Raw genomic sequence first — 27,083 nt, 5'->3', positions numbered from 1 at the left:
TAGTATGCTTTACAGCCCAATCCAGAGGCTGAGGCAACTGGGAAAGTCCACCTCCAGTGGACTTTCAGGTGGTGTGGGAAGGCAGCAAAACCTGGAGAATTCCTGAACAGTTCCTATTGGGAAAAACAGATTTATACCACCCTCAAGTGTGTAATTTGGAGGCCTGCGCCAGGCATAGGCGTAGCTAGGGAAAATAGAGCCCGGGGCAAAATCTGAGTTTTACACGCACACACGCACGCACGCACGCACGCGCACACACACACAAACACCATGGGTGGCTCTGGAGCTGCCCTCTCTGGCTCCCTCCACCTTTCATCTTGATGAGGATAGGGAGAGGGTGGAGAAGAATGGCTTGGGGTGGGGGAGGGTAGAAAAGTGAGGGTTCTGGTGGGGCAGGGTGGAAAGATGAAGCCTGGGGTGGGGGCAGGAATGCAAGGTAAGGCTTGGGGTGGGGGAGGGTTGGAAGGTGAGGCTAGGAGTGGGGAGAGAATTGGAAGATGAGTATTAGGGTGGGGAAGGGTAGGAAGGTGAGTATTGGAGTGGGGGAGGATGGCAAGGTGAGGCTTGGGGTAGGGAATGGTTGGAAGTTGTGGCTAGAAGTGGGGGAGGATTGGGAAGTGATTATTAAGGTGGGGGGGTGGCAAGATGAGTTTTGGAGTTGTGGGAGGGTTGGTAGGTGTGGTTAGGGATTGGGGAGGGTTAGGGATTGGGAAATGTGTGTATTGGAGGTTGGAAGGTGAGTATTAGGGTGGGGAGGGTGGGAAGGGATGGCTATGGGTGGGGACAGTGGCAAGGGGTGGCTAAAGGTGAGGGAAGGTGGCTAGGGATGGCTAGAGGTGGGGGGAGGGTGCCAAGGGAGGGCTAGTAATGGGGGAGAGTGGAAGTTTTGGAGCAGAGGGTGGCGAGAAGGCCTCTGCTGGCCCCCTATGGGCCTGGCTGGCCATTTGGGCTGGTGGGGGGTAGGGAGAAAGCCTCTGCCAGCCTCCTGGGCCCCTCCAATCCTCCCAGGGTGTGGCCCCACACTCACCTTGGGCAGCAAGGCCACAGGCAGGGAAGCCAGAAGGGCTGCCAACGGCCTCCATTCTGTTGTGGGCTCTGTCAGCCTGGCAGGAGGCCCTGGGGCTGGCAGCAGGCCAGCAGGCCCCATCCTAGGTCCCGACAGGAGAAGTTTGGCTGGCAGCCACCTGGCCTCTGAATGCGGCCCATCAGAAGACCTCATTCCAGGGGGCGAGGCTGCAGCGGTCTGCAGTTGAGCTAGGCAGTCCCTCTGGGTTCTCCTTCACCCACCTGGCTGCCAAGCAGATTCTCTTTATCTGGGGCAGCAGCCCCAGTTGAGCCTAGTGGAGGCCCGGAGGTGCTGCCCAGGGTAGAGGGGAACGGGCTGGGCATTGCCGGCATGGAGGTGGGATTCAGTGGGGTTCCAAAGGTTCTGTGGAACCTGTTGTTAAAATTTAAAATATCACTTTTTAATACTTAAAATATTTTTATTAAGTATTAATATTTTTAATACTTAAAACAAAAAAATGATATTAAAATATTGTAATACTTTTAAACAGTCATTATTTGAATCCCACCACCATCGGAACCTGTTGTTAAAATGTTTGAATCCCATCACAGCGCTGGTTCCCCTTTTCACAAGGGCCGGTGCATGGGGAGGAAGGGGTTGGGGCTGATTTTCCACCCCCCACTTGACCCAAATGGCCTGCACCCAAGACTGACCTCTTCCAGGTCAGGCACCATGGAGCTGTACACTGGCCACCTGCCGCCCTGTTTGCCCTCCCCATTGGTTTAGGTGCCTCCTATGCTGGTTGGATGGGCAAATGCATCAGCCTGAGCCCACATCACTTCCCAATCGTGCTTTTCCCCTGCCTCCTGGATTAGGCTATAATTATCCTATTTAAATCACCCTATATGCATAAATATATCATGTCCTATATAGCCTATCTTCAAAATACAGTGAGTCTGTGTTTCTTGCACAAGTTATAGACTCACAGAAACATGGAGTTGGAAGAGATGGTCCTCAGCTGTATACCAGGTTTTGCTGATAATATATTGTGCCAAATGGTACATGTATTTCGGAAGCATACATATGCAATTACAATTTATTATTATGACTGAAGCACGTCCCGAAGGCCTACATGCTATATCGGCCACAGGGCTACTTCTGTGGTTCTCACTGATAAACCTTTAGCTCCCAAATGAGCTTTACATACATTTGGACATTCAAATTTGCAGCTGGATGGCCACATTTAGAAAGGTGCATGATTAAACAGCCCCTGCGGTGTCTCTCCTTCCTTCAGCCTTACTGTCAAACAAGTATTTCTGCACAAGAGGCTCTGAAGAATCATGGGAACAATTTGCCAAGGAGATGTGTCAAATAGGCTGCATTTCTGCTATTTGTTTCCTATATTTTAAATTCCTGCATCTCGGTATAACTGTATCTTGCCCTTTTCAAAAAAAAATCATTGATTTTTTATGTATGTTTCAGTTATTTAAAATATTTAAAGCATGCCTGCCCCAGCAGTCTATACAGAAATTTATATTTAAAAGATGATAATAATAATAATAATAATCCCTCCAAGCCTCCCTTCTTCAATTCCCCCTTCCTTAATTTGTTATTATGGTGGTTGCTTCCTGAAACAAGAAATGTCAGTGCTGGCAAAGCTATTCCCTTTGAACCTATCCTGTTAAGTTTTAGATGCCAGGTGAAAACCTTCTAAATTGCCCAGGCACTCCATTAATTGTTTTGTGTTTTTAGTGCCCTAATTTTCCTTCATTGTATTAACTTCTTACTGCTGAGTTGTACTTATTGGGTTGGATCCAATGACTCCCTTCTGCTAAATTGTTATCTAATGGCTCCCTCTGCTAAGTCTTCTTCCAACAGAGAAAGGCAGCCTTTCTTTATGAGAGGGTGACTTTCTTCATTGGAGGGAGGTTAGCAGATGGGAGCCATTGAATCCAGTCCATTGACTTTGATGATATTATGTTTTATTATACTGGTGTAACTGATTTCAGCTCTCTTGAGCATTGGATGGGAAATGCAACCGCTTTAAAAGAACAAATCAAAACAACAAGGGCTTAATTTTTAAAAAATCAATTTCTTTATTTTTTGGCCTCTGCAGGCTGTCTCTCTGATCATCCAGCCCATTAGGACTAAAAAATTCACCAGTGGTCAGGACTGAAACCCTGAGAGAGATGCATTAAAATCACCTGCTGTTTTGTTCCCGGCAGAGCAATAAGTGCCGTGATGTGTAGATAATAATTGAATATGACACAATGCTTCATTAAGTTAAAACTTAACAGCGACCGCACTCGGAAGCCCACACATTTGTAATTAATTGTAGAATTCCTCAGCATCAGCCTAGCCACTGTGCCCTCTGTTTAATCAAGTGCCCTTTCTTCCCCTACTTTGGCTGTCAGGATCATCATGTTAGACAGCACAGTTATCCATCGTCAGCCCCCCCTCCCCCCGCCCCGCAATCAAATAATACTTTCCAGACTAAACACAATTATCTACAGTTAATTATCTTGTGGGTCTTCTGGGTTCTATGGCCGTATTCCAGTAGTATTTTCTCCTGATCTTTCACCTGCATCTGTGGCTGGCATCTTTAGAGATCCGTTGAAGATGCCAGCCACAGATGCAGGTGAAATGGCAGGATAAAATACTACTGGAACATGGCTATACAACCCGGAAAACCCACAACATCCTAGTGATTCTTGCCATGAAAGCCTTCAACAATACATTCAGATCTTTGTTATTGTTTTTCCTTTGAAAATTTGGCACATTTAATAAAACAATAATACATTGCACTTTACTTTAGTGCTTTGGACAATAATATTGAGCATGTTTCATGGTATCTTATCCATAATGTCACATAGCATGGCTTGATTGTATGCTGCAAGCTGCAACAGGATAAACCTATGTCACATATGATATATTAGGGATATTGTGGGTAACAGTAATGCAGCTCCAATGATAAGGAGAAATGGTCAGGATTTAACATAAACTGTTTTAACCGATCATCTATATCAAAAGGGAGACAATCAGAATGAGTACTTTTTAAATTATTTTATTACCATGATTCATCAAGTCCTTCTGTATTGCCTCATGCAGGTAGAGGTGAGAGGCACTGCTTTGCAGTGATTCTGATATTTGGTCATTGACCGTAAATAAAGTATTCTATTCTATTCTATTCTATTCTATTCTATTCTATTCTATTCTATTCTATTCTATTCTATTGAGTGATTCTGGCTTTCTGGATGATCCGTGGTTGTGGTATGGTTGCTGATCTGCTCTTGGGGCTTCAAGATCTCCTGGAATTGTTACTAACTCCAGATTACAGAGATCAATTCCCCTGTATAAAATGGCTGCTTTGGAGGAAGAACTGTATGAATCATAGGCCCTTTCCGCACAGGCCATTTACAGTGGCGCAGGGATGGCAAAAACGGCATCCCTGGGCAGCTGTTCGCACAGGCAGCACTGCTGCAACGCAGCAGCACCATCCTGTGCGGCCCCGAGCGGCATGAAGGCACCGCTTTCCACCTCCCTTCCTGAGGGAGGTTTTTGGAAAGCGCTGCCTTCCTATTGGCGCGGCGCTGCTTTCCCATCCCCCCCACTCACCTCGTCCTCCAGTGTCGGTCTGGAGGGCTGCTGAGACCCGCCCACGCTGCCCTCTGACACCTGGAGGTTGGAGGGCAGCATGGACGGGTCCCTGAAGCCCTCCAGACCGACACTGGAGGACGAGGTGAGTGGGGGGGGGACGCAGAAGAGGCAACAACATGGGCCATCGAGTCCAATCCCCTGCCATATAGGAATATACAATCAAAGCACCCTTGCAGATGGCTATCCAGTCTCTGTTTAAAAGCCTCCATAGAAGGAAACTCCACCAATGGAGGGATAAAGCAGGTTCGCACCACTTCGGCAGAACTGGTTGTTAAAATGGTGCTTGTAAACAACCAGTTGTTACATTATTTGAATCCCACTACTGCAACAGTTTGTTAAATTATTTGAATCCCACCACTGGACTCCACCACCCTCCGAGGCAGTGTATTCTACAGTTGAACAGCCCTTAGTGTTGGAAGTTCTTCATAAGGTTTAGGTAGAACCTCTTTTCCTGCACCTTGAATCCATTACTGCATGACCTAGTCTCTGGAGCCGCAGAAAACAAGCTTGCTCTATCTTCAACATGACATCACTTCAATATTTAAACATGGCTATTAAAGGTAAAGTTTGACCTTCAGTCGTGTTCGACCCTGGGGTACCACTGCAAGCAGTGATTTTATAGGCAAGCCGTTTTTGTGGGGTAGTTTGCCATTGCTTTCCTCAGCTATTCTTTACCCCCTAGCTATGAGCTAGGTACTCATGGCTATTATTATTATTTATTTATTTATCAGTCTTATAGACCGCCCAACCCCCGAAGGGCTCTGGGCGGTGAACAACATAAAATAACAATTACATAATGGACTGTAAATAATTTAAGTTAAAATGCAGCAATTAATAAACGACTAACAACAGTGCCCGCAACAATTCCTGTTAGACTCTCCCAGAAGGGGAGAAAAAGAGTGGGCCCATAGATGGTAATGGGCCCAAAATATAGGAGGGGCCAGGGGCACTCATATCAGCGGCTGGACACTCCAAAGGCCTGGCGGAACAACTCCGTCTTGCAGGCCCTGCAAAACTCACCAAGATCCCGCAGGGCCTGGACAGCTGGAGGAAGAGTGTTCCACCAGGCAGGGGCCAGGGCTGTAAAAGTCCTGGCCTGCATGGAGGCCAGCTGCATCATTGAGGGGCCAGGGACTACCAGCAAATTGGCCTCTGCTGAACGCAGAGGCCTAGTAGGGACATATGGGGTAATGCGGTCCCGAAGGTCTAGGGCCGTGGTGGCAAACCTTTGGCACTCCAGATGTTATGGACTACAATTCCCATCAGCCCCTGCCAGCATGGCCAAATGGCCATGCTGGCAGGGGCTGATGGGAATTGTAGTCCATAACATCTGGAGTGCCAAAGGTTTGCCACCACTGGTCTAGGGGTATTCATGTCTAGGTACTTATGGGGTATGTCTAGGGGTATTCATGTCTAGGTACTTATGGCTTTTATGTCTGGGGTGACATGGCTATTATGTCACCCCTTAACCTTCTCCAGTCTGAAAATAACTAGCTCCCTAAGATGCTCCTCACAGAGCATGGATTGCAGACCTTCTACTACTTTGGTCACCCTCTTCTGGACCCATTCCAGCATGCCAATATACTTGTTGAACGGTGGTGCCCAGAACTGGATGCAGTATTCCAGGTGAGGTCTGACCAATGCAGAATAGAGTATTACATCCCAAGAAACCGGATAAACGGACCAATTGTCCTGGTGGTAGTTGGTGTAACAACGTAAACCAAGAAAGTCACGATAGAAATTAGCAAAACCAAGAAAAGATTGGAGTTCTTTGCGGTTGGTGGGGGCAGGCCATTGGAGGACCGCGTCAATTTTAGCAGGATCCATTTTCAAGCCCTCGGGCGAGATCCGGTAACCCAAATAGTCAATGGAGGTCTGGTGAAAACAGCATTTGGAGAGTTTGGCAAAGAGAGAGTTGTCGAGCAAGCGTTTCAATACTTCCCGAACCAATGTTTCATGCTCTTCTATGGTTTGTGAGTAAATTAAAACGTCATCTAAGTATACCACAACTCCCTTGTACAATAAATCATGGAGAACTTCGTTGATAAGGGCCATAAAAGCCCCGGGGGCCCCACTTAACCCGAATGGCATTATCAAGTATTCAAACTGTCCAAACTTTGTGTTAAACGCAGTCAAGTGTTCATAGCCTCCAGTAATTCTGACCCTGTAGTAAGCTTCTCTCAAGTCCACTAAAATGCCTTTGCCCAGTGCATCTAAAAGGTCCTTGATCAAAGGCAAAGGATATTTATTGGACAGGGAGACTGCATTGAGACCTCGATAATCTGTGCAAAGCCGTAAAGACCCATCTTTCTTTACAAACAAAACGGAGCAGCGTAGGGTGTGTTTGGTAGCCCGCCGCATGAACCCGCTGAAGATGGTTCTTGTCCAAGAAGGCATGGAAGTTCCTTCTCCTCATTGGGACTCATACGGTAGATTCTACCTTTGGGCAGCGCGCTCTGGTTGTATAAATCCATTTTGCAGTCAGTGTCTCTATGGGGGGCAACTGATCGCATTCTTGCCCCTGAAAACTCTGGCTAGATCATGGTATCGCCGTGGGATGCCAATAGAATCTCGAGCAATCGCTGAAGAAGCCAGGGAGGGGTGTGTCAGTAGAAGTTGGGTTTCCCAATTCATGTGTTCACCGCAGGGAGGGTCAGTGAATTCTAAGATCCGCTTCTTTCCAAATGAACTTTGGTTCATGTAATAATAACCATGGCATGCCCAAACAAAATAAAACTAATTTTCTCCCAATGGTCGGCTTAACGGAGGAGAACCGGGTTGTGTTTTGAACTGGCCGGTCCTTCGCTCCCGAGGGTCCATTTGGGTGAATGGTATGGGCTTAGCCAGGAATTTGGTCCAGACTCCAGTCTTTCCTGCTGCCTGGGGTCGTGATTACAATGGGAGCAGCCAGAATCCACAAGGGCCGAGGCTATAATGCGAGTATGTTTAGCGGGGTTGGCCAGAAACGCTTGGACAGTAATGGGGGCGCTGCCTTCACTCACCGCGTTAGAGTCGGACCCATGTCCATGGGGGCTGAAGAAAGGCAAACAGCTGCTTCCCTCCTCTGGCCTTCGATGACCGGCTTTAGATGAGCCTTCGTCCGGGCCCCGACTTCTGTGGTGGCTTTGGCAGATGGCGTATGGAGCGGTTGGTTTTGCTCTTTCTTCGGACAGTTGGCGGCTAGGATGACCTGGTCCTCCGCAGTACAGACATTATTAATCCCAGTCTCGCGACGGCCAGAGGTGGATTCGTGGGGGCGGCTGGGCTTGTCTTGGTGGGCGAAAGGGCAGGCTTTATTCCAAGCGAGACGCTACCTGGGATCCCAACTGGATCCAATCAGCAATAGTGCGAGGAACCCGAATTAAAAAACACCGCTTTCACGCAGCTTGCCGTCAACAGCATCCGAGAAGTATTCGCGATTTAACGCGCTCAGGCCACTCAGGAGTGGAGCTCGAGCAGAGCCGCATCTAAATTCACGGGCAAATTCTGCAAACGGTCGGTTGCCCTGCTGGATAGTTTTGATGGTGCGGATAGCCTCATTTTCGGGCGCCGGATCTTGGAAGCGCCTTAAGGCTTGAGGAATGCAGGCACCGCGGCGGAGTCTTCATCTTGTAAATCCAAAAGAGTCACAAAACCAGTCGGGCTGCCCCATCCAGGACTGAGCCGATGTCCCGTATTTTTTCGCCAGACCGGGTATATAAATCATCATAGTCCTCCATGTGGGCATCAAGCTGCAAAATGAAGTAGGGAAGTTTGGAAGCTGGTCCCATCAAAACGTGGCAGGTATCGGGGCCTATAGTAACCCCTAACGGGCTGAGCAGGTGCCGGGCGGGCAGCGGTTGCACAGGGGCCGGAATCGGGGGTGGAATCAATGCCGGTGTTACCGCTGGCGCTTGGGTGGCAGGACCCAGCAACGCGTTGCTCTTGGCGCCGGCAGTATTAGTAACAGCATAGACCCGACTTGGGGCTTCCTGGTCTGCTGCCTCCTGGTTCCCTCTCCAATGCAGCCAGCCTCCTTGCGGGTCAATGCATCCTGGTGCGCATGCAGAGCTGCTTTTTTCTCGCTCCAATTTAGCCAGTTCGTCTCCGCTTAATAGCCGAAGTGAGCTCACTTTGCGTTAGGCCTGAACGCTGCTGCCGCTGTAAATCCAGTCTGGAGTGTTCCAGGACCCTATCATGGACTGACAGATTCTGGCGCATATTGCCGCTGGAGCTACATCTTGGCACGGTCCAACTCGAAGTTGGACTTCTTTGCTAGTTGCTGTTCCCGGTCCCTCTGCAGGTTTTCGCCTTTTGCTGCAATTGTGCCCGCTCCTCCCTCCCATAGCTGGCGCTCACGGTTCCATGCTTCTTTGGGCATCGCAGCCCCACTTCAATCCCAGTCCTCTCTCGATGGGAGAGGGAACAGATCCGGCTGGGAATGCAGGCTTTCTTCGACTCTTCGCCGCCTGGAAGCTGACATCGGAGACACCGTGAAGCACCGGGTGGCTCCGGGCACCTCAGGTGCGGCCGCTGGCCCGGGATCAGGTCCGATTGGAAGACGGTACAGATACCCCTCCCAATCCCAGGTTTAGTCCCAGTGTTCTCGGACGGGCCCCAGTGCTGTGCCACGGCGGGTCTTTGGGAGCCTCACCAAAATACGAGCCCAGGACTCGCTCAATGGACTCCTGGGTTGCCGCATGAAAGGTGGTCAGGCCCGCCTCCATGACAGGTTGCATCTGAGGTTTGTAATCCACACGAAAACGTGGTAGAGATCTCATCCACAGGCCGCATCCATAGATTACCAAACGACTCTGCCATGTAAGTCCCCATGGTCGCTGTCACCCTCGCTCCAACGGGAGTAAAAGGAAGACTCGTGCTGATACGCAGGACGGGAAAGAGTCACCAGCGACCCGCTCTCCCGCCGGGTTCCTCCAGATCCAGAAGGGAAAGGTCGAGCTCCTCTTTGGGGCTACCGCACCTTCCGCAGCAACATTCAACCTCTCCATGCCGAGACACCAGAGGTCCACTGCACTAGGAATATAGATGAATTAGGATTCCTGCCACAATGTAAGGAATTCCATAGAAGCAGAAATAAAAGGCTCTTTGGTGAAAAAGACCGTTTATTCAGACATCTTAGAAAGCTCAAGTACACGCAGTGGCAGGAATGACACTTCCCGCCAGAAGCACAGGTTATAACTCTATTCATCCCATCCCCCTTCCTGCTTCCCATGGGAACGGAGTCCTCATCTCCCGCGCAGAGATAAAGTCTCCGCCGATGAAGCTGGCCCATCGCCCGGGCTGTGGAATGCACTCAAGGTTACTTTACCATCAACACCATTGAAACCTTTACACCTAGACCTAAACACTATACTCCTATTGATGCAGTCTAGCATTGCATTGGTGCATAGCATGATGATGCAAAGCATTGCATAGTAGACCACATGCTGACTCATGTGGTCTACTAAAATTCCCAGATCCATTTTACATGTACTGTTGTCAAGGCGTATGCCCCCCATCCTATATCTGTGCATTTCATTTTTTCTGCCTAATTGTAGTATCTTGCATTTATCTCTGTTGAAATTCATTTTGTTAGTTTTGACCCAGCTCTCTAATCTGTCCAGGTCATTTTGAATTCTGACCCTGTTTTCTGGGGTATTAGCTACCCCTCCTAATTTGGCGTCATCTGCAAATTAGCATGCCCTCTATTCCACCATACAAGTCACTGAACAAAATATTGAATAGCACTGGGCCCAGAACAGAACCCCGAGGCACCCCCCTACTCACTTCTCTCCAGGATCAAGATGAGCCATTAGTGATAATCTAAATTTGGGGCCTCAAGATCTCCTGGAATTGTTACTATCTCCAGATTACCCAAATCTTTGGGTTTGGCCAGTCAGCCAATTCCAAATCCATTGAACAGTAGCATTGTCTACCCCACATTTTACCAACTTGCTTGTAAAAAATGTGATGGAGGACCTTGTCAAAGGCCTTACTGAAGTCAAGGTATGCTATGTTCACAGCATTCCCAACTTGTCACTCTATCAAAAAAGAAATAAGATTAGTGTGGCATGACTTGTTTTTGAATAACCCATGTCAATTTTTAGTGATCATGACATTCCCTTCTAAGTTCTTACAGACTATCTGTTTAACAGTTTGCTCTAGAATCTTTCAGGCTGACCAGGCAGTGATTGTTTGGGTCCTCCCCCGCTTTTTTGAAGATGGGAACAACATTAGCCTACCTCCAGTCTGCTAGTACTTCTCCTGTTCTCCAGGAATTCAAGATTACTGCAAATGGTTCTGAGGTTACTTCTGCCAGTCTTATCATATCATATGATGTAGTTTATAAGGCCCTGGTGATTTCCATTCATTTAAACTAGTCAGGTATTCCTATACTACCTCTTCATTTATTCTGTGCTGAATTTCCCCTACTGCATCTTCTGTTGTAAGGGTGGGGGTTAGTTTCTGCTCTTTCTGCCTGTCCTTGGCGCATTCCTCATTCTGGGCTTCGTGCCCGGGGTGGTTCTGGCCTTAACCTTGCTGTAGTTATCTTGTGTGTTTGAAGCTTGTTTCTATCCTGTCGTGGGAATTCTGCTGGGACGTTTGGGGGAGGTGGCTGAAGGGTCCGTAAAAGCGACACCTTAAGCCCGGGAAAGTCAGAATCCGCATTCCGTGTATTGCGATCATTGAAGTTTATGAAATAAACGAACTGAACTCAGTTACTTTGTTTCGAGTCCTTTGAGGTTCCTTACATCTGTTCCATTTCCCCTTGGTTGAGTACTGTTTTCCTTTTGGATGGGAATACCAGGGTTCTGACATGGAACCAGGCAATGGTAAACCACTTCCAATTGTCTCTTGCCTTGAAAACTCTACAGGGTTGCTGTAGGTCAGCTGTGACTTGACTGCAAAAAAAACCAACCAAAAGAACTAACACTACAAATACTTGATTTTTGACATTAAAACATTCTTTGTAGTGATCACAGTAAAGGCTCAGGGCAGTGAACAGCAGCTGCAAAATGACAATATCAATAGCATAACATTAAATAACAAAGCAAAAACATAACATCAATGAACACAGAATATCATTCTAACTACAATAAATATCATATCATATGTGAGTAGTTATATAACAATGGATGATTACCTGGTTGGGAGCAGACATCTGTGGTGGGTTTATTTCCCCCCTCTTTGTTATTTATTACTCTTCCTCCATAGAACACATGGCCACATTTTCTTTAAGCATTTGTAGGTGTTAGAATACTATGAAAAGCTTGTAAAATTGTATTGTGTAATTAGATGCTGTTAATAGTAAGCTGCTTGTATTTTGTAACCATTAAATTGAGGGGAAAATGGCCCTTAAGCAATGGCTCTTTCCATCAGTATTGATGGCATGCCAGCCTGTACAGTTATAATTTTGTCATGGTTCTGGTGGAGAAGTAACATAGAAGTTCTTTATCATGCTTGTATCTGATAGACATAATGGTCTGGATTGGCTTAAATCTGAGTAAGTCTCTCTTTTTTGCAGCACAGTATGCCAGCTTGTCCTCATATTTCCTGTGCTATAGTATCAGTTTTACAAAAGATGTTATCAGACATGTATACACAGACATACTTATCAGAAATGCAGGAATCTCTGCTGAGTGCACGCTTGTGAGTAAATGGGTTTGATGTTAAATAACATATACTGATTTAGGAATTGTGCTAACCACTTGGAAAGAACAAAAACCAGATACTTTCATATTCCAGCACAGTGAAGCAACCGATAAATATAGAATAACATTTCTAACAGTTTTGGGAACTACAGAATTTTTTACCAAATGTCATGAAGATTGTTAATGGTAATACCTAGGACTGATTGCAAGGAGACCCACAACGTTGAGATTCAATGAAGCAGCAGAGATGCACTGAATTCCCAACTTGCTAAACTGTCCCATAAACTGAAATAACCAAGGATTAAAATAAAGCAGCAGCTGGACCTGATGCCATTGTAAAGGACTTATTGTAACCAAACATAATTTGCTGGAACAAAGTAGAATAATCACCGGGGAGTAATTGAAAGGAATTAGGAAATAAGGAACCAATCCTTGCCAGATCTACAATTTTCACCAAAACTGACTAGGCAGCAGCAAAGGAACTGTAGTTTGCTGAATTCCTGGTCCTCATCAAAGAAGAAAAGGGTGCTAAGGAAACACAAATAGTAGTCTTAATAAGCAGGAATACTGAAATGTAACAGCACAAAAGTTAATGAGGAAGGTGTTATACTATAAGACTGTAGTGGGGGTTGGACATGATGGTTCTGGTGGTCTCTTCCAGCTTTATGATTCTATTATTGTACCATTAGAGGTACAATAGAGGGAGAGGATGATGCTAAAGGATTTTCTAATCCCCCGCCCATTGCTGCCTTAAATGTAGTTTCATGTTTTAAATATGTATATTTATATTGATTATTTATTGTTATTATTGTTTCTGGAATATTATTTTGTTGTTCACCGCCCAGAGCCCTCAGGGGATGGGGCAGTATACAAATGTAATTATAAATAAAAAATAAATAAAAATAAATAAATACAATGTTGGTGGGGGGATCACTGCAATCCATAGGGGGTGGCAGCAGCTGGGGGATGGCAGCAGTTGGGGGGATGGCCCTGCTGCCTCACCTTAGGAAGCAGCAGGGCTGGAGCTGATGGAGGTTGAGAGGGGGGTGGCAGCAGCTGGTGGGTCATGGCAAGCCCCCCTTCAACCTCCATCAGCATTGGCCCTGCTGCCTTGTCTTCAGCCTCTTGCAGGACTGAACCAAGGGGTGCCCGGTGGGCCTGCAGAAGGCTTCGGTCTGTGGGGGGCCATCTTGCACCCCCACATGACCAGATAGGTGGTGCCCGGGGACATGGGTTACCGCATGTTTTTTTGGCAGGTACACCCCTGCTGTCATGTAGAAGGTGATGCAGACTTATTCTTTATTGCTCCAGGAGGCAGGACTAGAACTGATGGGCAGAAACTATTTGTAGGTGTGCTTAGTAATAAAAATATTTCATGGTTTAATTTGATTTTATTTCACCCAGTCTTTTGGGTACCTAACTTTGTATCGAAGTTGGATCATTTCCCCCTCTATTCTGTACAGCTGACTAAATGTAGCCTTGATCCCAGACAATGAAAGCCTCAATCAAACTGGTGCAGGCACCTATGCTTCTGTTATAATGAAAGATGGCTGCTATGGAGCTGCGATGGGGCTTAAGAGCAGAGGAGCAGCACTGGGGGCTGGCACTGGAGAACTGAGCTCTTTTCCTGGAATGAAACTCAGCCACCTCCCTGAGAACATTTGTTCCCTCCTCTCCCTTAGGATTGCACTGTCAGTCAGCTTTGCCTCTGGTTTGCATTAACATCCTCCATGATCTTTTGGGTCAGGACTAGCATCTGTTCCCATATATTTCTGGCCATATCTTCTGACAAGAGACAGTGATCTATCAGAGACATGCTAGAAAATCAGCACTGTCAGGGGTAAATTGAGACAGTTGGAACATATGTCACTGAGATAATTCATGCAGAGTGCTTTGACACTTTAAAATGGTATCTAAGTGTTAAATATTGTTATTGCTTCAACTGGGATGCTTATGGCATTTTATCAGGTGTTTTAGTTACTTATTGTTTACTGCCTATGTGGTAAACACACCACAGAATGGGAGAAGTGAAAAACTTAACAGGTGCAGGAGATACAAACACACAGAAACTTGTGCTTTTCAAATGATTAGCTCTTCACCTGGAAAATGCAGAATGTTAATTTGCTTTTTAACTATTTTATTGTATTATATTAATCTATATTGTATATTGAATTGTGCATGTTATACCTGGTTGAGAGCTGCACTGAACCTAGCCTTGGCTAGAGTAGGGTAGGATAAAAATCACAATAAAGTAAACCATCAGTTAATTCTGGCAACCTTGAGTGGTTCTTTTCAGAGTAAATTTACCGAGATCATTTGAATCTCCCAACTCATTATGCAGAATACATTGGGGTATATACTTTGGAATAAAGAATTTATCTCTTGTGCCTGTTAGGTTTTCATCCCCCCGCCCCACTCCAATATTTCAATAAAACCATCCATTTGTGTCCTCAAGATACACATTTACAGCAACTCCATTTTTTCTTCAAAAAAACAGTCAGGTAGGGAGAAACAGGTTTGTTGACAATTGTTTACAAGGCACCTGGAGTCTTCATTTATTTGAAAGACTTCTATTCCACCTTTATCCCCACAAAAAACTCAAGGTGGCCTACAAAATATTTAAAAATAATTTAAAAAACACATTAGAACAATCAACTCCAGCCTCACAATGATACAAAAGTTAACTCTTAAATGCTCAGGGGCGTATCACAGAAAATGGCACCCAGGGCACTGAAATGGCTCCCCTGTCCAAATATCTGACACAAGAGGACTTACTTTCAACAACACTTGCAAAGATTACAAAAGACTACAAAATATTCAACATTTCAGTTTTTGACCACTAATGATGCCTGACATTTTTATACTTATTCTGAAAATGCTTCACATAAACCTTAGCAAATCTTTCAACATCCCTGTGAAGTAGGATACAGTAATCTTCATAGCACACAAATATGAGCAACATAAGCCCCAACACTTGAAGGCTTTGAGTAGAAGAATGTCAGCAATAATTCTTAAAAACACAAAATTAAAAACAAGTAGGTGAGATAGTGGGGTTGAGGAATGTTGCCATTGGTCATTGTTTTCTTCCTTTTATCCAATCAGAGTCTACCTTTTCTGAGCCAACCACAAGTGCATTCCTGGAGTTATCTTTAATTAACACAATCCAGCAGAGTCACCAACAGGATATAAATGCCATAAGCATGCTATGAGATGCATTCAGACAGCAAGATAACAAGAAATTGAAGAGGGAGAGGAAGGAAGGAAGGCTACCATGGGTGAGGGATGGGGATCAGGAAAGGGCAAAGGAGTTCATGAATGTCCAGCCATCTTTCTTGATCTCAGTGAGCCTCATTTTACCAACACCAGTTCCATATTGCTGAGACAGCCCTTCTTTTATGCCTCTGGTCTTCCAACTTCCATCTGGAAAACACCATTATCCCATCTGCAGTACCCTGATCAACAGAATGCTGAGGAAGCTAGCTACTACATCCTGCATACATCCACAAAAATTTATCGACACTGCCAGTTACATTTGATCCTATCTTCCTGACCATAAGCAGAACTCTCTCTTTCTGCTGAATATAGATCTCTTCCAGTCTCTTCCCAGGGGTGGCCTCATGGTTCATTCACCTCCTTCCAGTTCCATTGGCTTCTACTGTTCTGGTAATCTTGGGCTATGACAACATTAAGTCAGAGGAAGGATCCAGACAAGTTCCTCCCTTGGTTCTTCATGGGGCCCCTTGGGAGCAGACCTTCCTACAATGCTTCCTCTGCCACTTGCCTGGCCTGTCCATCTTCACTCATCAGAACTGTGGTAGCAAAGGCATCCAATTCCTGCACTGGTGATCCCCTCAAGAAGTGCTTGTGCATGTTTTACTGTACAATAAAGGCACTGTACTGTACTGTTCTGTAAAAGGGCATGACTTTATCATGAAGCTGAACTTTTCCTATTTGTGCTTTGGCAAAATGCAGTGTGATTGAAGGGGAAATGAGGCAGAGCAATAGCAGGAAATATGGTTGCCATTAGCACTAAGATGGAGGAAGACTTTACCCTGTTTGCAGCTCTTTTAAAGAATTGGCAAACAGTGTTTCTCTGGGGTGCTGTCTGGTTTCCGGGCTGTATGGCCATGTTCTAGCAGCATTCTCTCCTGACGTTTTGCCTGCTTCTGTGGCTGGCATCTTCAGAGGATGCCAGCCACAGATGCCAGCCACAGATGCAGGCGAAATGTCAGGAGACAATGCTGCTAGAACACGGCCATACAGCCCAGAAACCAGACAGCACCCCAGTGATTCCGGCCGTGAAAGCCTTCAACAATACAGTGTTTCTCTCGTTGTACCCTGTGTGCAGGACAGTCAGACTGGGGAGAGACATTTGTGTTCAGCAATAGCTTGACTATCTGTTAGCATTCTGCTTGCTCAGATCTGAAGTCTGAACTCAGTCATTTGCTGAGCACTTAGCAAGTTCATCAGTGTTTTGTCTTTTGAAATAGCTAAGGATTTCCTTTTGAAAGAGCATACATGATACATGTCTGATCTAAGATGGAGAGTGAATTGACCCACATGTCTTGGCAGAAAAGATCCATCAAGCTTATGTTTTCTGCATAGAAAGAACAGTATTCTGGCTAACAAAAAGCCACAGAATTAGGGTGGTGATTGGAGGATGAAGAATTAATAGAGACAGTGTTCTGGCAGGGACTGATCAGAAAGGAAAAAAAGTTGTTTAGACTGTGAAAGCACTCAGGTGTGACATTGGTTTAACACATCCCTGTCACAATTAACATATCTCATAGGATTGTTGCAAAGGTGAGGCAGCTCTATGTGCTTAGAGAGAAGAGAAGACTACAGATGTAGAAATAATCCATACAAAGGGAAGAGCTTGAGAACAAAACTTTCACAAATAGACTTTTTTGGATCTGTCTTATTGAAACATATCCTTTGCATTGTAGTTAAATCTGTAAAACTGACAGCAAGACATTATGAAGTTCTATCAGCAGCAATGTTTCTGCATACTCGCGAGGTTAACTTTGACATCTTTACTTCATAGCTCAGTGTAGATATTGGAGAACTGAAACACCGCATCCCTTTAAAGTGGAAAAATTGTTGTTGGGATGCAAGCAGGGAACATATTACCCCTCTCTAAAACTCACTGTCCAACTGTGCCATGTGATTTTATGGTAAGAATAGCCCTAGATAGCCCTGCTCATGCACTTTAAAAGCTTGCGTATCCTAGTAACACCAATGATAGATGTGCAAAACACTTGTCTCAAACTAGAATAGGGTTGCATATCTCCACATGGTGGCTGGAGATTTCCTGGGATTATCCTTGACCTCCAGGTGACAGATTGCTGCACTTAAAGAAATTGGCCACTTTTGGAAGGTGGACGTTATGACATTATACACGATTGAAGTTCCTCTCCTCCTCAAACCCTGCCTTCATCAGGCTGCATCTCAAAAAGCTCCAGGTATTTTTCAACTCAGGGCTGGCTACTCTAATTTAAAAGCTTGAGTGAATTCTCACTTCTCTTCCTCACCTATTGTTACTTGACCGAACACAGCCTGCTTAAAGAAACTGCAGTATAGCTAACTGCTACTCCCCTATCGGGCATGTTAATCTGCAAATTAAGCCCTGATGGAACGGCTTTCCTCTCTCCTAAGTGAAGGCACTCAGAGCAAGAAAAAACACACACATACCAGCTTCCTTTACTTAATCTTTATCATTCCTCAGATCTTGTATCATAACTATTATGGGTACAGCCCCAAAGCACAAGAGACGGGGCACCAAGTGGACCAACAGCAATATAGTATCTGTATAATTTTTAAAAATGTTAAATAGTGTAATATTTCATTTTTATGTTAGAATAACTGCAGCATAATTACAAATGTTTAGGATTGTTTATTGAAGTCAGTGGGCTTAAAAGGGGTTAACTATATTTAGGATAGCACTGTTCAACATGTGTCTAAAATAAGAGAAGACATATTCAGTGGTAGAGGATATGATTTGGGTGCAGGGGTTCCCAGGTTCAGTCACCAGCATCGCTGCTTAAAGTGCTGAGAAATATATTTTTCTTCTTGAAATCATGTAGAATTGCTGCCATTCAGAGCAGATAATACTGAGTTGATGGGAGTTGATCGTGGTCTGACCAGTGGCATAGCAATAATGAGGAGTGGGGTGCCCTGCCCTGGGCATATGCCATTGGGTCATGTGGGGGCAGAAATCACTTGCACACCCCTCCCCCTTCCCCCACCAGCCAGGCCCCGGCAGCCAGGCCCTGAAGGGGGGCGAGGCCCAGGTGCCATTTTGCCCTGGGCACCATTTTTCCCCCCTACACACGTGGGTCTGACTTCATACAAGGCAATTTCAAGTGAAACATGGAGTCCCCCAAAGTTTGGTACTCTCATCAGTATCAAATGCGATCAGCTGGAATTCTGGAGTTTGGAGTCATCAGCACACCTTCAGAAACAGCTGTCTTTATCCTGATTCAGTGTCTTGAAGCTCTAGTCAAGCTCAGGAAGGGTAACAAGATGGAAGTGACAGTGGTTAAAAAGGCAACATTTTGGAGGAGTTTCATTTGCCAATTTTGGATAAGTTATCATTAGAGGCTCAGATAAAAGCTGAGAAAATTGACTGGAACTCTTGCCCGGACCACTTTTTAAATCTACAACTGATTTGGAAACTTCTAGACTCTGTTGATGTAGCCATTTTGAACCAAATGTCTGTAATCTCTAGACTGGATCATTGCACCATACTGTACAATATGCCACCCGGAGGTAAATCTGGAAGCTTCATTTAGCACAAAATGTGACCACTCCTTTTCTTCTAAGGTACCATCATCATGTGGAGTTACAGCAGCTTCTGATTTGCTGCTGATTTGAAGTACTGGTTTAAAACTTTAAATCCATTTAAAACCCATTTCTTTAAAATCTGAAGAAATGACATGCTTTATACAAATAGTGCTTCTCACAGCAATTTTTCCTCTCAGTCCCATCTCACAGTGTGGAGGTATATGCCCAAATGTATTCCCTTACTGTCCCTATGGCATAGATTGCCTGATATAATTTGTCACATAATGTCCTGATATAATTTGTCATTTCATAAGACTTGTAAAACTATTATTTTTAAATGTGCTTTTTCATAATAGAAAGGTTTTTAAACTGGATTTAATTTTTTTTTGCCACAGTACTTTGTGATCTTTATGTGTTGTTTTTCTTGTATTATATGATCTGTGGTCATGTCTCTAAGCCACCTCAGGCTATAGTATAGAGAAATGATGGAAGATGGCCTTTTTAAAAAAACTAAACCAACAGTCAAATATTACCCTGCTGGGAGATTTACAGTGCACTTCTAAGCAGAATTACACCTTTTTATGTCTATTGAAGTCAATGGGCTGAAAGGATTACCTCTGTTTAGAACTGTACTGTGCATGAGGACAGAAAGCAAGGGAGAACAGAACCTTTACTGCCTCTCTCTAGTTGTGTGCCTGTGGGCTAGCCAAGTAACGCTGCAATCTTAAACAGATTGATACTCTTCTAGAAATATTGACTTCAATGAATTTAAAAGAACATTGACTTCAATGAATTTAAACTCTGCCTAGGCCTGCACAGTTAAACTACTTCGAAGCATATTATGTGAGTAATTAGAGGCCTATGGTTAGGGGTTCTGCAGTTTTTAAAAAATAATAGCAGCTCTGTGCCACATCTGTGGAGGGCTAACTGATGAAATAGAGGCCAAGACCTTCCTCTGATGTTGACTCTTAAGTACTGGCATTCAGATGTTTGCTGCCTCTGCTGCCTCTATTCACGCCAGCTAATGGATCTGTCTTCATTAATGGATCAATCCCCAATTAACCAACTCCACTCTAAAGCCATTTCCACTTATGGCACAATTGGGTAAGTTTTTCCCCCCTGTTGCGTGAATACCTTAGGGTAGGGAATGAAATTTGGGTCAGTGGCATGGGGAAGAGCTAGCACCAACAGTTTGACCCCCCGTCCCCACCTGCCCAGCTGCTGGAACTTTTTAAAAAATATGCCAGCATGAAGTCCTCGTAACAGATACCTTGTGAAGCAGGTACTTTAATCTTCATCCATTCAATACCATTGGTAGGAGAAGGAGAAAATTGAAGACATTTGATTCTGGCCTGCTGAGCACAAACAGCATTTAGAAGGTACTTTGTACCAGTCTCTTAATTAACTAAAGATCTTGGGACTTCAGCAGAAGTGCCCTCAAAGGTTCACAACTAGTCTAACTAGGCTAGGTCTTCTACCAATAAAAAATTATGGTCCTTTACAGTTTAAAGGAATGATGCATCACAGGTGAGCTGTGGCAAGCTGAAAATAATGAGCAACAGACTTGGCCTTTGTCTTTCATTACTAGAAAATATGGGCCATTTAAATTTTAAAAAGCCAAAGCACTGCAGACTGGCTGGGTTGCTCTCCTCCTATATAGGTGCTCCTGAAACTCCATGCAATTATTCCTGATTCTACTACATTAATTATTTCATTATCGGGATAGAGAACCCATTGGGAGGAGAGTTCTTGTACAAAATTGGATATTTCCAATCCAGTATGATACTAGAAATATCAGACATTTTATTGGATCATCGATATCCTATTGCACGTCCCAAGATCTCCAGAACTATACTAGAATATGAAGCTCTGTAAGGCTAAGAGGGACACTATGACACATTTGTGTTACCTGACGCTTTCAAAATTGGGAACATGATGGTGTTGTAACGGCAAGTAGATGCCACGTCTATCAGGCTACCCTAGGTCTAAGTTTAGATGATACAGTTATTATAGGGATTTTTCTGTTTTCACATGATATATTTGTTCATTTTGAAAGGTCACCCCATCATTTGATATATTGAGCTGTTAGCTTTCCACCTCAAAAATTATATGATCTTTTTGGCATGTAGCAATGAGAATGTTTGCATTATGTTCCTGGAACAAAGGCATTTAGTATCTGGTCACTACAGACTTCTGATTTCAGACTATCAGAAAGAAGAGAGACTATTTAGCCTTTTGCATGCCTATGGATGTTCTTCGAAGCAGTGGCTTTTACAATTTTGCTTGGATAGTTAGCAATGACTCATGAGATACAAAATCTCCAGAACTTGCAGGGCAGCGGGAGAGGGAATACACAGCAACAGCAAAGTTTTCAAAATCATTATACAACACAACAAATCATTGTTCTCAAAGGTCAACAATTGTGGTAAGTATTCTTTACATTACCAACCATGGATACGGGAAACTGTATCACAAGGTCAGGCCTTAGTGGTGCAGCAGTGAGCGAAATGTTTGGTTCTTTGCCCAAGATCATTAGATTATTTGAAATAAAGGAGCTTGGGTGCTATCCTGGTTTACGCTGCACACTTGGCATGCTTAGAGGCACAACCTTTTGTATGTTGTGTATCTTTAGGGAATGTCCAGATTGGGGTGGTACTCTTGACATTCTGGGCATATATTAAACTAGAGAGAGAGAGAAAGAGAGAGAGTGAGAGCTCTGTAGAGCTTGGGTTATAATTCTGACATTCCTGACTCTCCACTTCAAACTGAGAAGTTCCACTGCAAGCCATGCCTCTTTATAAAGATATCTTAATTATAGTATTATTCACTTGCTGGAGGGTTGCCAGGTGCCATTGTCTTATTGATATGCTATGTGTTTCTTGTCTCTGTATGTTTGACACTTTGATTCGGCTTGGGAAAGTCAAGGTCTTCACCTGCTCCAGGAAATATTTGCAGTGCAGCTTTATGAATTACTGACATAGCAGGAAGATTCAAATGTGGCATGAAACCGTAAAAACACTCTGAACCTGTCACCTCTTTGTTACCAGATGGATTGGTGCTCAGACAGGGAGGCATATTTCTAAGCAGTCTATCTATCTCCCTAGAGGTGCCTTGGCAATATGAGCTAAAATGGATGCCGTGTCCTGTACTTGTACAGGGATACCTATAGGAAAGCAATCTGCCTGGGCAAGTCCTCACATCCCTCATTAAGCATGCATCCCAGCCAGGTATATCTTTCCTGCAGTTATTTGGAAGACAGTGGCCAAGCCCTGAGAAACAGCCACTTCCTTCTGGACTCACCACATCTGTTCTATAGTTCACAAAAGATATGCTAAAGTCCCAGCCAGCCTAATGCAATCAGAGCTCTCTGACAGTTATTCTTTGCCTCATTAATAGTATCACTGCTTTCCCGGCTTATTCTCGGGAACCATTACCTCACTTTGAATTGGAATAACTCTAGAACTGTGATTTCATCAGTTCCTAAATCTAATCAACCCTGGGTTGAGTCATTAAGCAAATGTCCACTGTATTGTCCTCTCCTGGCGGACAAGAACTGTCTTTGGGGAGAATAAATGGTCTTAACCTTGCTAGAGGGCTAAATTTTCCTATAACTGGGTTGTTCATTTTCCAATCTTTGCTCAATGTTCTCTGGACTGACCTATGGTATAGTATACTATGTCCAGTGTCTTCAGAACTGCCTATGGTTCGGTTGCACTGTGTGCCAGCTGCTTTTCACACCAAATTCAATGCAGATGTTGTATTCTGGACCTACAAGAAAGGCAGCTATCATCCTTCCCACAACAACCTGCTCTATTACAACCTCTTCCCTCACCTCTTTCTAAGTCCTGAAGCTCCCAAAATTCTCTGTGTACTTGTGTTTTCTTTTAAGCATGTGTAAGTTTATTATTTTATCTTCTAATAAAAATGTTCTGACTCCTGTAGATTTCTTGCAGAAACCCACTGGAAATTTCTAATTCCCCATTCTAAAAGGGGAATGGTTTGCCATTTTGGGTAACAACTCCTGGGTTTTTTTTAGTTCTGCGAACCACAGAGGAAGAATTACAAGGTCACCCATATTGCAGGGATGCACTGCCAACAAGTCACAGTTTGCATAATACAGATGAATACCTTGCAACAATCTTCTAACATGCTTACATGCTCAAATACTTCAACGATGGGGCAAGAAGAAGAGGCAGATCTCTCCAATGTATTGTATCCACACACCCCTGCTATTCTATGGCAATTTCACAATGCTTGGTATCTAATCTGCACTTGATCTTCCCTAGGAACCTTTGCTTTCTGTGGAGTTTTGAAACCATTATTTTGATCTTTCCTGCAAAGGCACCTTTCTCTGCTTCCTAGAAGATGAAATGAAGTAAAGATTAAACCCTGTGTTTGAAATTGGCTTTTAGGAACTGTATGAGTGGCACTGTTCTCAAAAGCCCTTTACCATTTTCTGCCCCCATGAATAAATACTACCTTGTCTCTTTTTCTTATAGCTGGTCCTCTACCTTTGAAAAGTCTGAGTACAGCACAAGTTCCCTGGATCAGATTTCTCAGGGTATCACATTAGTACTGAAGTAGTGCCAAAAAGGAGCCAGTGTTATGTCTGATTCTCATCTCCCACCTAAATTGAAAAGTATTACCAATACTAGAGGCCAACTACATGAAGGTCAAATCAGTGGGTTAGATCAATCCATACAAGGATTGTGGATCTTTTCCACATTCTCCTACCCCAAACAGCCCTTGGTCGGTGAGGTCTAATAGCCATGCAGGACTGCTGGGAGTTTTCTTTTCCTTCAATGAAGCTGTGATTTCCATCCCCTTCTGCTGCCTCCCTGCCATTTATGGATATTAGACTACACAAGTGCTGTGGCGCCAGTAATAACCTTTTCTGAGGTTGGAAAGGCTTGGTGGTAGGGATGCCAGCCTCCAGATGGGATGGGGGGATCCCCAGAATTGCAGTTCATCTCCAGACTACAGAGATCAGTTCCTCTGGAGAAAATGGATGCTTTGGTGGGTGCACTCTATGGCATTGCACTACACTGAGTTTCTTGTTTTGTCCAGGCTCCATCCACACATCTCCAGTGGTTTCCAAACTGGATCTAGTAACCCATCCTCCTGGGAGGACCTGGAAACCTTTACTGCTGGTGGGAAATGAATGCGGAAAAGATCAGTGATCATCATCGCCTTCCATCATAGGACCCAACCCAATGTGTATTTGAGTCTTTCTCTACCATGACATTGTGTGTTTCGCCACTATGCACACTCTCACTTTCTTCTCTCCTCTCTTCCAATTGTGCTTCCTTTCTCAGACTTTTTTCTGTGGCCTTTCATTCAACTAAAGCCTTTCCTCTGGCAGCCCTTCTGATTCTGGGACCACGGGCTTCTTTTAGCTAATGAACCTAAGTGAATCATGCTTATACTCCCCTGAAGGCCCTGTTTTTTCTTCTGTGTTGGATCCTTCTTCTAGTCTGCTGTCTGTAACTGGAGCACCTTCAACCAATGGCAACAAGAGACAATTCTGCCCTTCTGTGTTATGTGGAAGCTAAGCCAATCGCTGCCAAAGGCATCACCAACATCACTACACAGCCTCTTTGTGTTTTCAAAGGACAGACATACTCAAATGAATGATAACAATACTGCTGTGGACTTTAGAAGAGAATTCTTAACTTGGACGTTAATTAGTTTACTTAGCAAGTTTTCTATTGTTCTTAATGCCTCAGTAAAATATATTTGCTGTCTAATCTTTTGTTTGTCTTCCACTGTTTGTACAGTGATTCCAACAGTTTCTATCGTAAGTTGTTGCTCCAAGAAGTTTAATTAACATTTTAAGATATCAAATGAAAGCTAATACAAAATATAAAGCATTCTCTTAATGTGCTATTTAAGACACCTCCGTATACCATTTCCCTTTGTCAGGGAACATACAAAACTAATTGTACTGCTGAGCAAATGCAGCAACCTAATTTCCCTAGAAAAAGACATTCTAGTTTGAAGTCGCCATTAGCCTTCTTTTTGCATCTGTTGATATGAACATTTCAGCAAATAATAATTGGGTGAAATACATTTTGACTCAGAACCAACAAATGGCAGGTGAATATTTGCCAGAATAGTTACAACATATAAAGAGGCAGCGGACACATAAGGAACACATGTGGGAGGGAAAACCCCATTTCTCCATTGGTCGCTCCAGCCCTCCCACCATCATTGTCTCCTCTCTTCCCACCCACTAGCACTTTTCCTTCCTCTTCCTCTGCCACCTCTTCTTCCTGTTACTGCCGCCTTCTTCCTTCTCTTCTCACTTGCAGCTACCATCACTCTTATTATACTCTCTCTCTCAACAGTTGTACTGTGTGCACACGTTGCTTCTGTTTGGTGGTTTACACCTTCTTTAACTTCTAGAAAACGTCTGACCTTTCTGTGACTGCCCTATTGCGCTGCTTTGGGGGGCTAAGTATAGAATTCAATAAAGACAGTTCTCTGTGCAAGAACTGGGTCATTACTGACCCATGAAGTGATGTTACTGCACAACGTTTACTAGTCAGAATATGTTTAAGGGCAGGTTTGCGATTGCCTTCCCCAGTCATCTACACTTTACCCCCAGCAAGCTGGATACTCATTTTTCTTATCTTAGAAGGACAGAAGGTTGAGTCAGCCTAGAGCTGGCTACCTAAAACCAACTTCTGTCAGGACTGAATGCTTGTGAGCTGAGTGACTGCTGTATGGCAGCTTACTGCTCTATGCCATGGGGCTCCTCAGTTTAGAATGATAATAAATACAGCAATTACAAACTACAACTACTATCACCACAACCACCACTGCTAGTGATACTCAGATTCCACACTCACCAGAGTTGGAAGCAGAATTACATGAACATTCACAATGATCATCTCATGAATAAATCATGGATCTAACATGATTTGTAGAAATCAAGCAACAAATCATTTTGAAGGGTAAATTGATTTAAGGAAATTGCAATAAGAGCCAGAAAAAAGATGCATAAAAATGAAGCAAAATATATCAAGTCAATTATTTATTATTAAGTAATTCCTCATATCTTGACAACTGCAGTTTATTATGCTCTATTTTTCATGAACAATTCATCTTTTGTACAAGTAGCATTCTCCAAAAGTGGCAATCTGTCAAATTAGTCCTCTGGTCATATGATTCTAAAATCATTCTAAAGACATCAGCTGCTGGAAAGGATCTTGATAGCTATCACATCCAAACCCAGACCTGAAACTGGATTAAAGGGATCAACAGTAGATGTATCACCCAGAAATCCCTGGAGCTGATCTGTCACCCTACACCTCTCACTTCTGCAGGAGTCTGTCGCATACCCTGCAGCTGTGGAAAGGTCTACATTGGAACTACAAAACACAGCATTCAGACTTGTATTAAGGAGCATGAAAGACACTGTTAGCTTAACCATCCTGAAAAATCAACAGTAGCAGAACATGCTCTAAACAAAATTGGACATGACATTTTATTTCAAAACACTGAAATTCTGAACAACTCGGAAGGTTACTATGTCAGACTACACAGGGAGGCCATTGAAATCCACAAGCACCAAGAAAACTTCAACAAGGAAGAGACTCTGAGAATTACCAGAACTTGGCTACCCGTACTTAAAAACACCAGAATCAAAGATCAAGGGCATGATGGGTTCATGAACGATGGACTCCACCCAGACACAGGGTTTGCATTCACTAAGGCTGCTGCTGCTGCAGGGAATGCAAATGTGAATCACTCCCTGGACTGAAAACCCCCACCCGCATTATTCCCCACCCTGGGACATGAACAATATATACCTCACTAAACTTTCCTTTCTCACTGGACACAGTGTATAACAAGCTTCTCTCTGTGATACACCTCTGAAGATGCCAGCCACAGATGCAGGCGAAACATTAGGAACAAGATCTACCAGATCAAAGCCACAAAGCCCAAAAAACTCATAACAACCAGTTGAATCCAGCCGTGAAAGCCTTCAAAAATCTAAGGAG

At 44.1% G+C, this 27,083-nt stretch overlaps 1 pseudogene; it reads right to left on the bottom strand.

Annotated features, from left to right (window-relative positions):
* Positions 1-1,254: 1,254 nt before the first annotated feature.
* Positions 1,255-15,920, bottom strand: LOC125436969 (annotated as a pseudogene).
* Positions 15,921-27,083: the final 11,163 nt, after the last annotated feature.

The sequence above is a fragment of the Sphaerodactylus townsendi genome, linkage group LG07 (genome assembly GCF_021028975.2).
Source record: "Sphaerodactylus townsendi isolate TG3544 linkage group LG07, MPM_Stown_v2.3, whole genome shotgun sequence".
NCBI lineage: Eukaryota > Metazoa > Chordata > Lepidosauria > Squamata > Sphaerodactylidae > Sphaerodactylus > Sphaerodactylus townsendi.
This window is presented reverse-complemented; position numbering and strand designations above follow the sequence as displayed.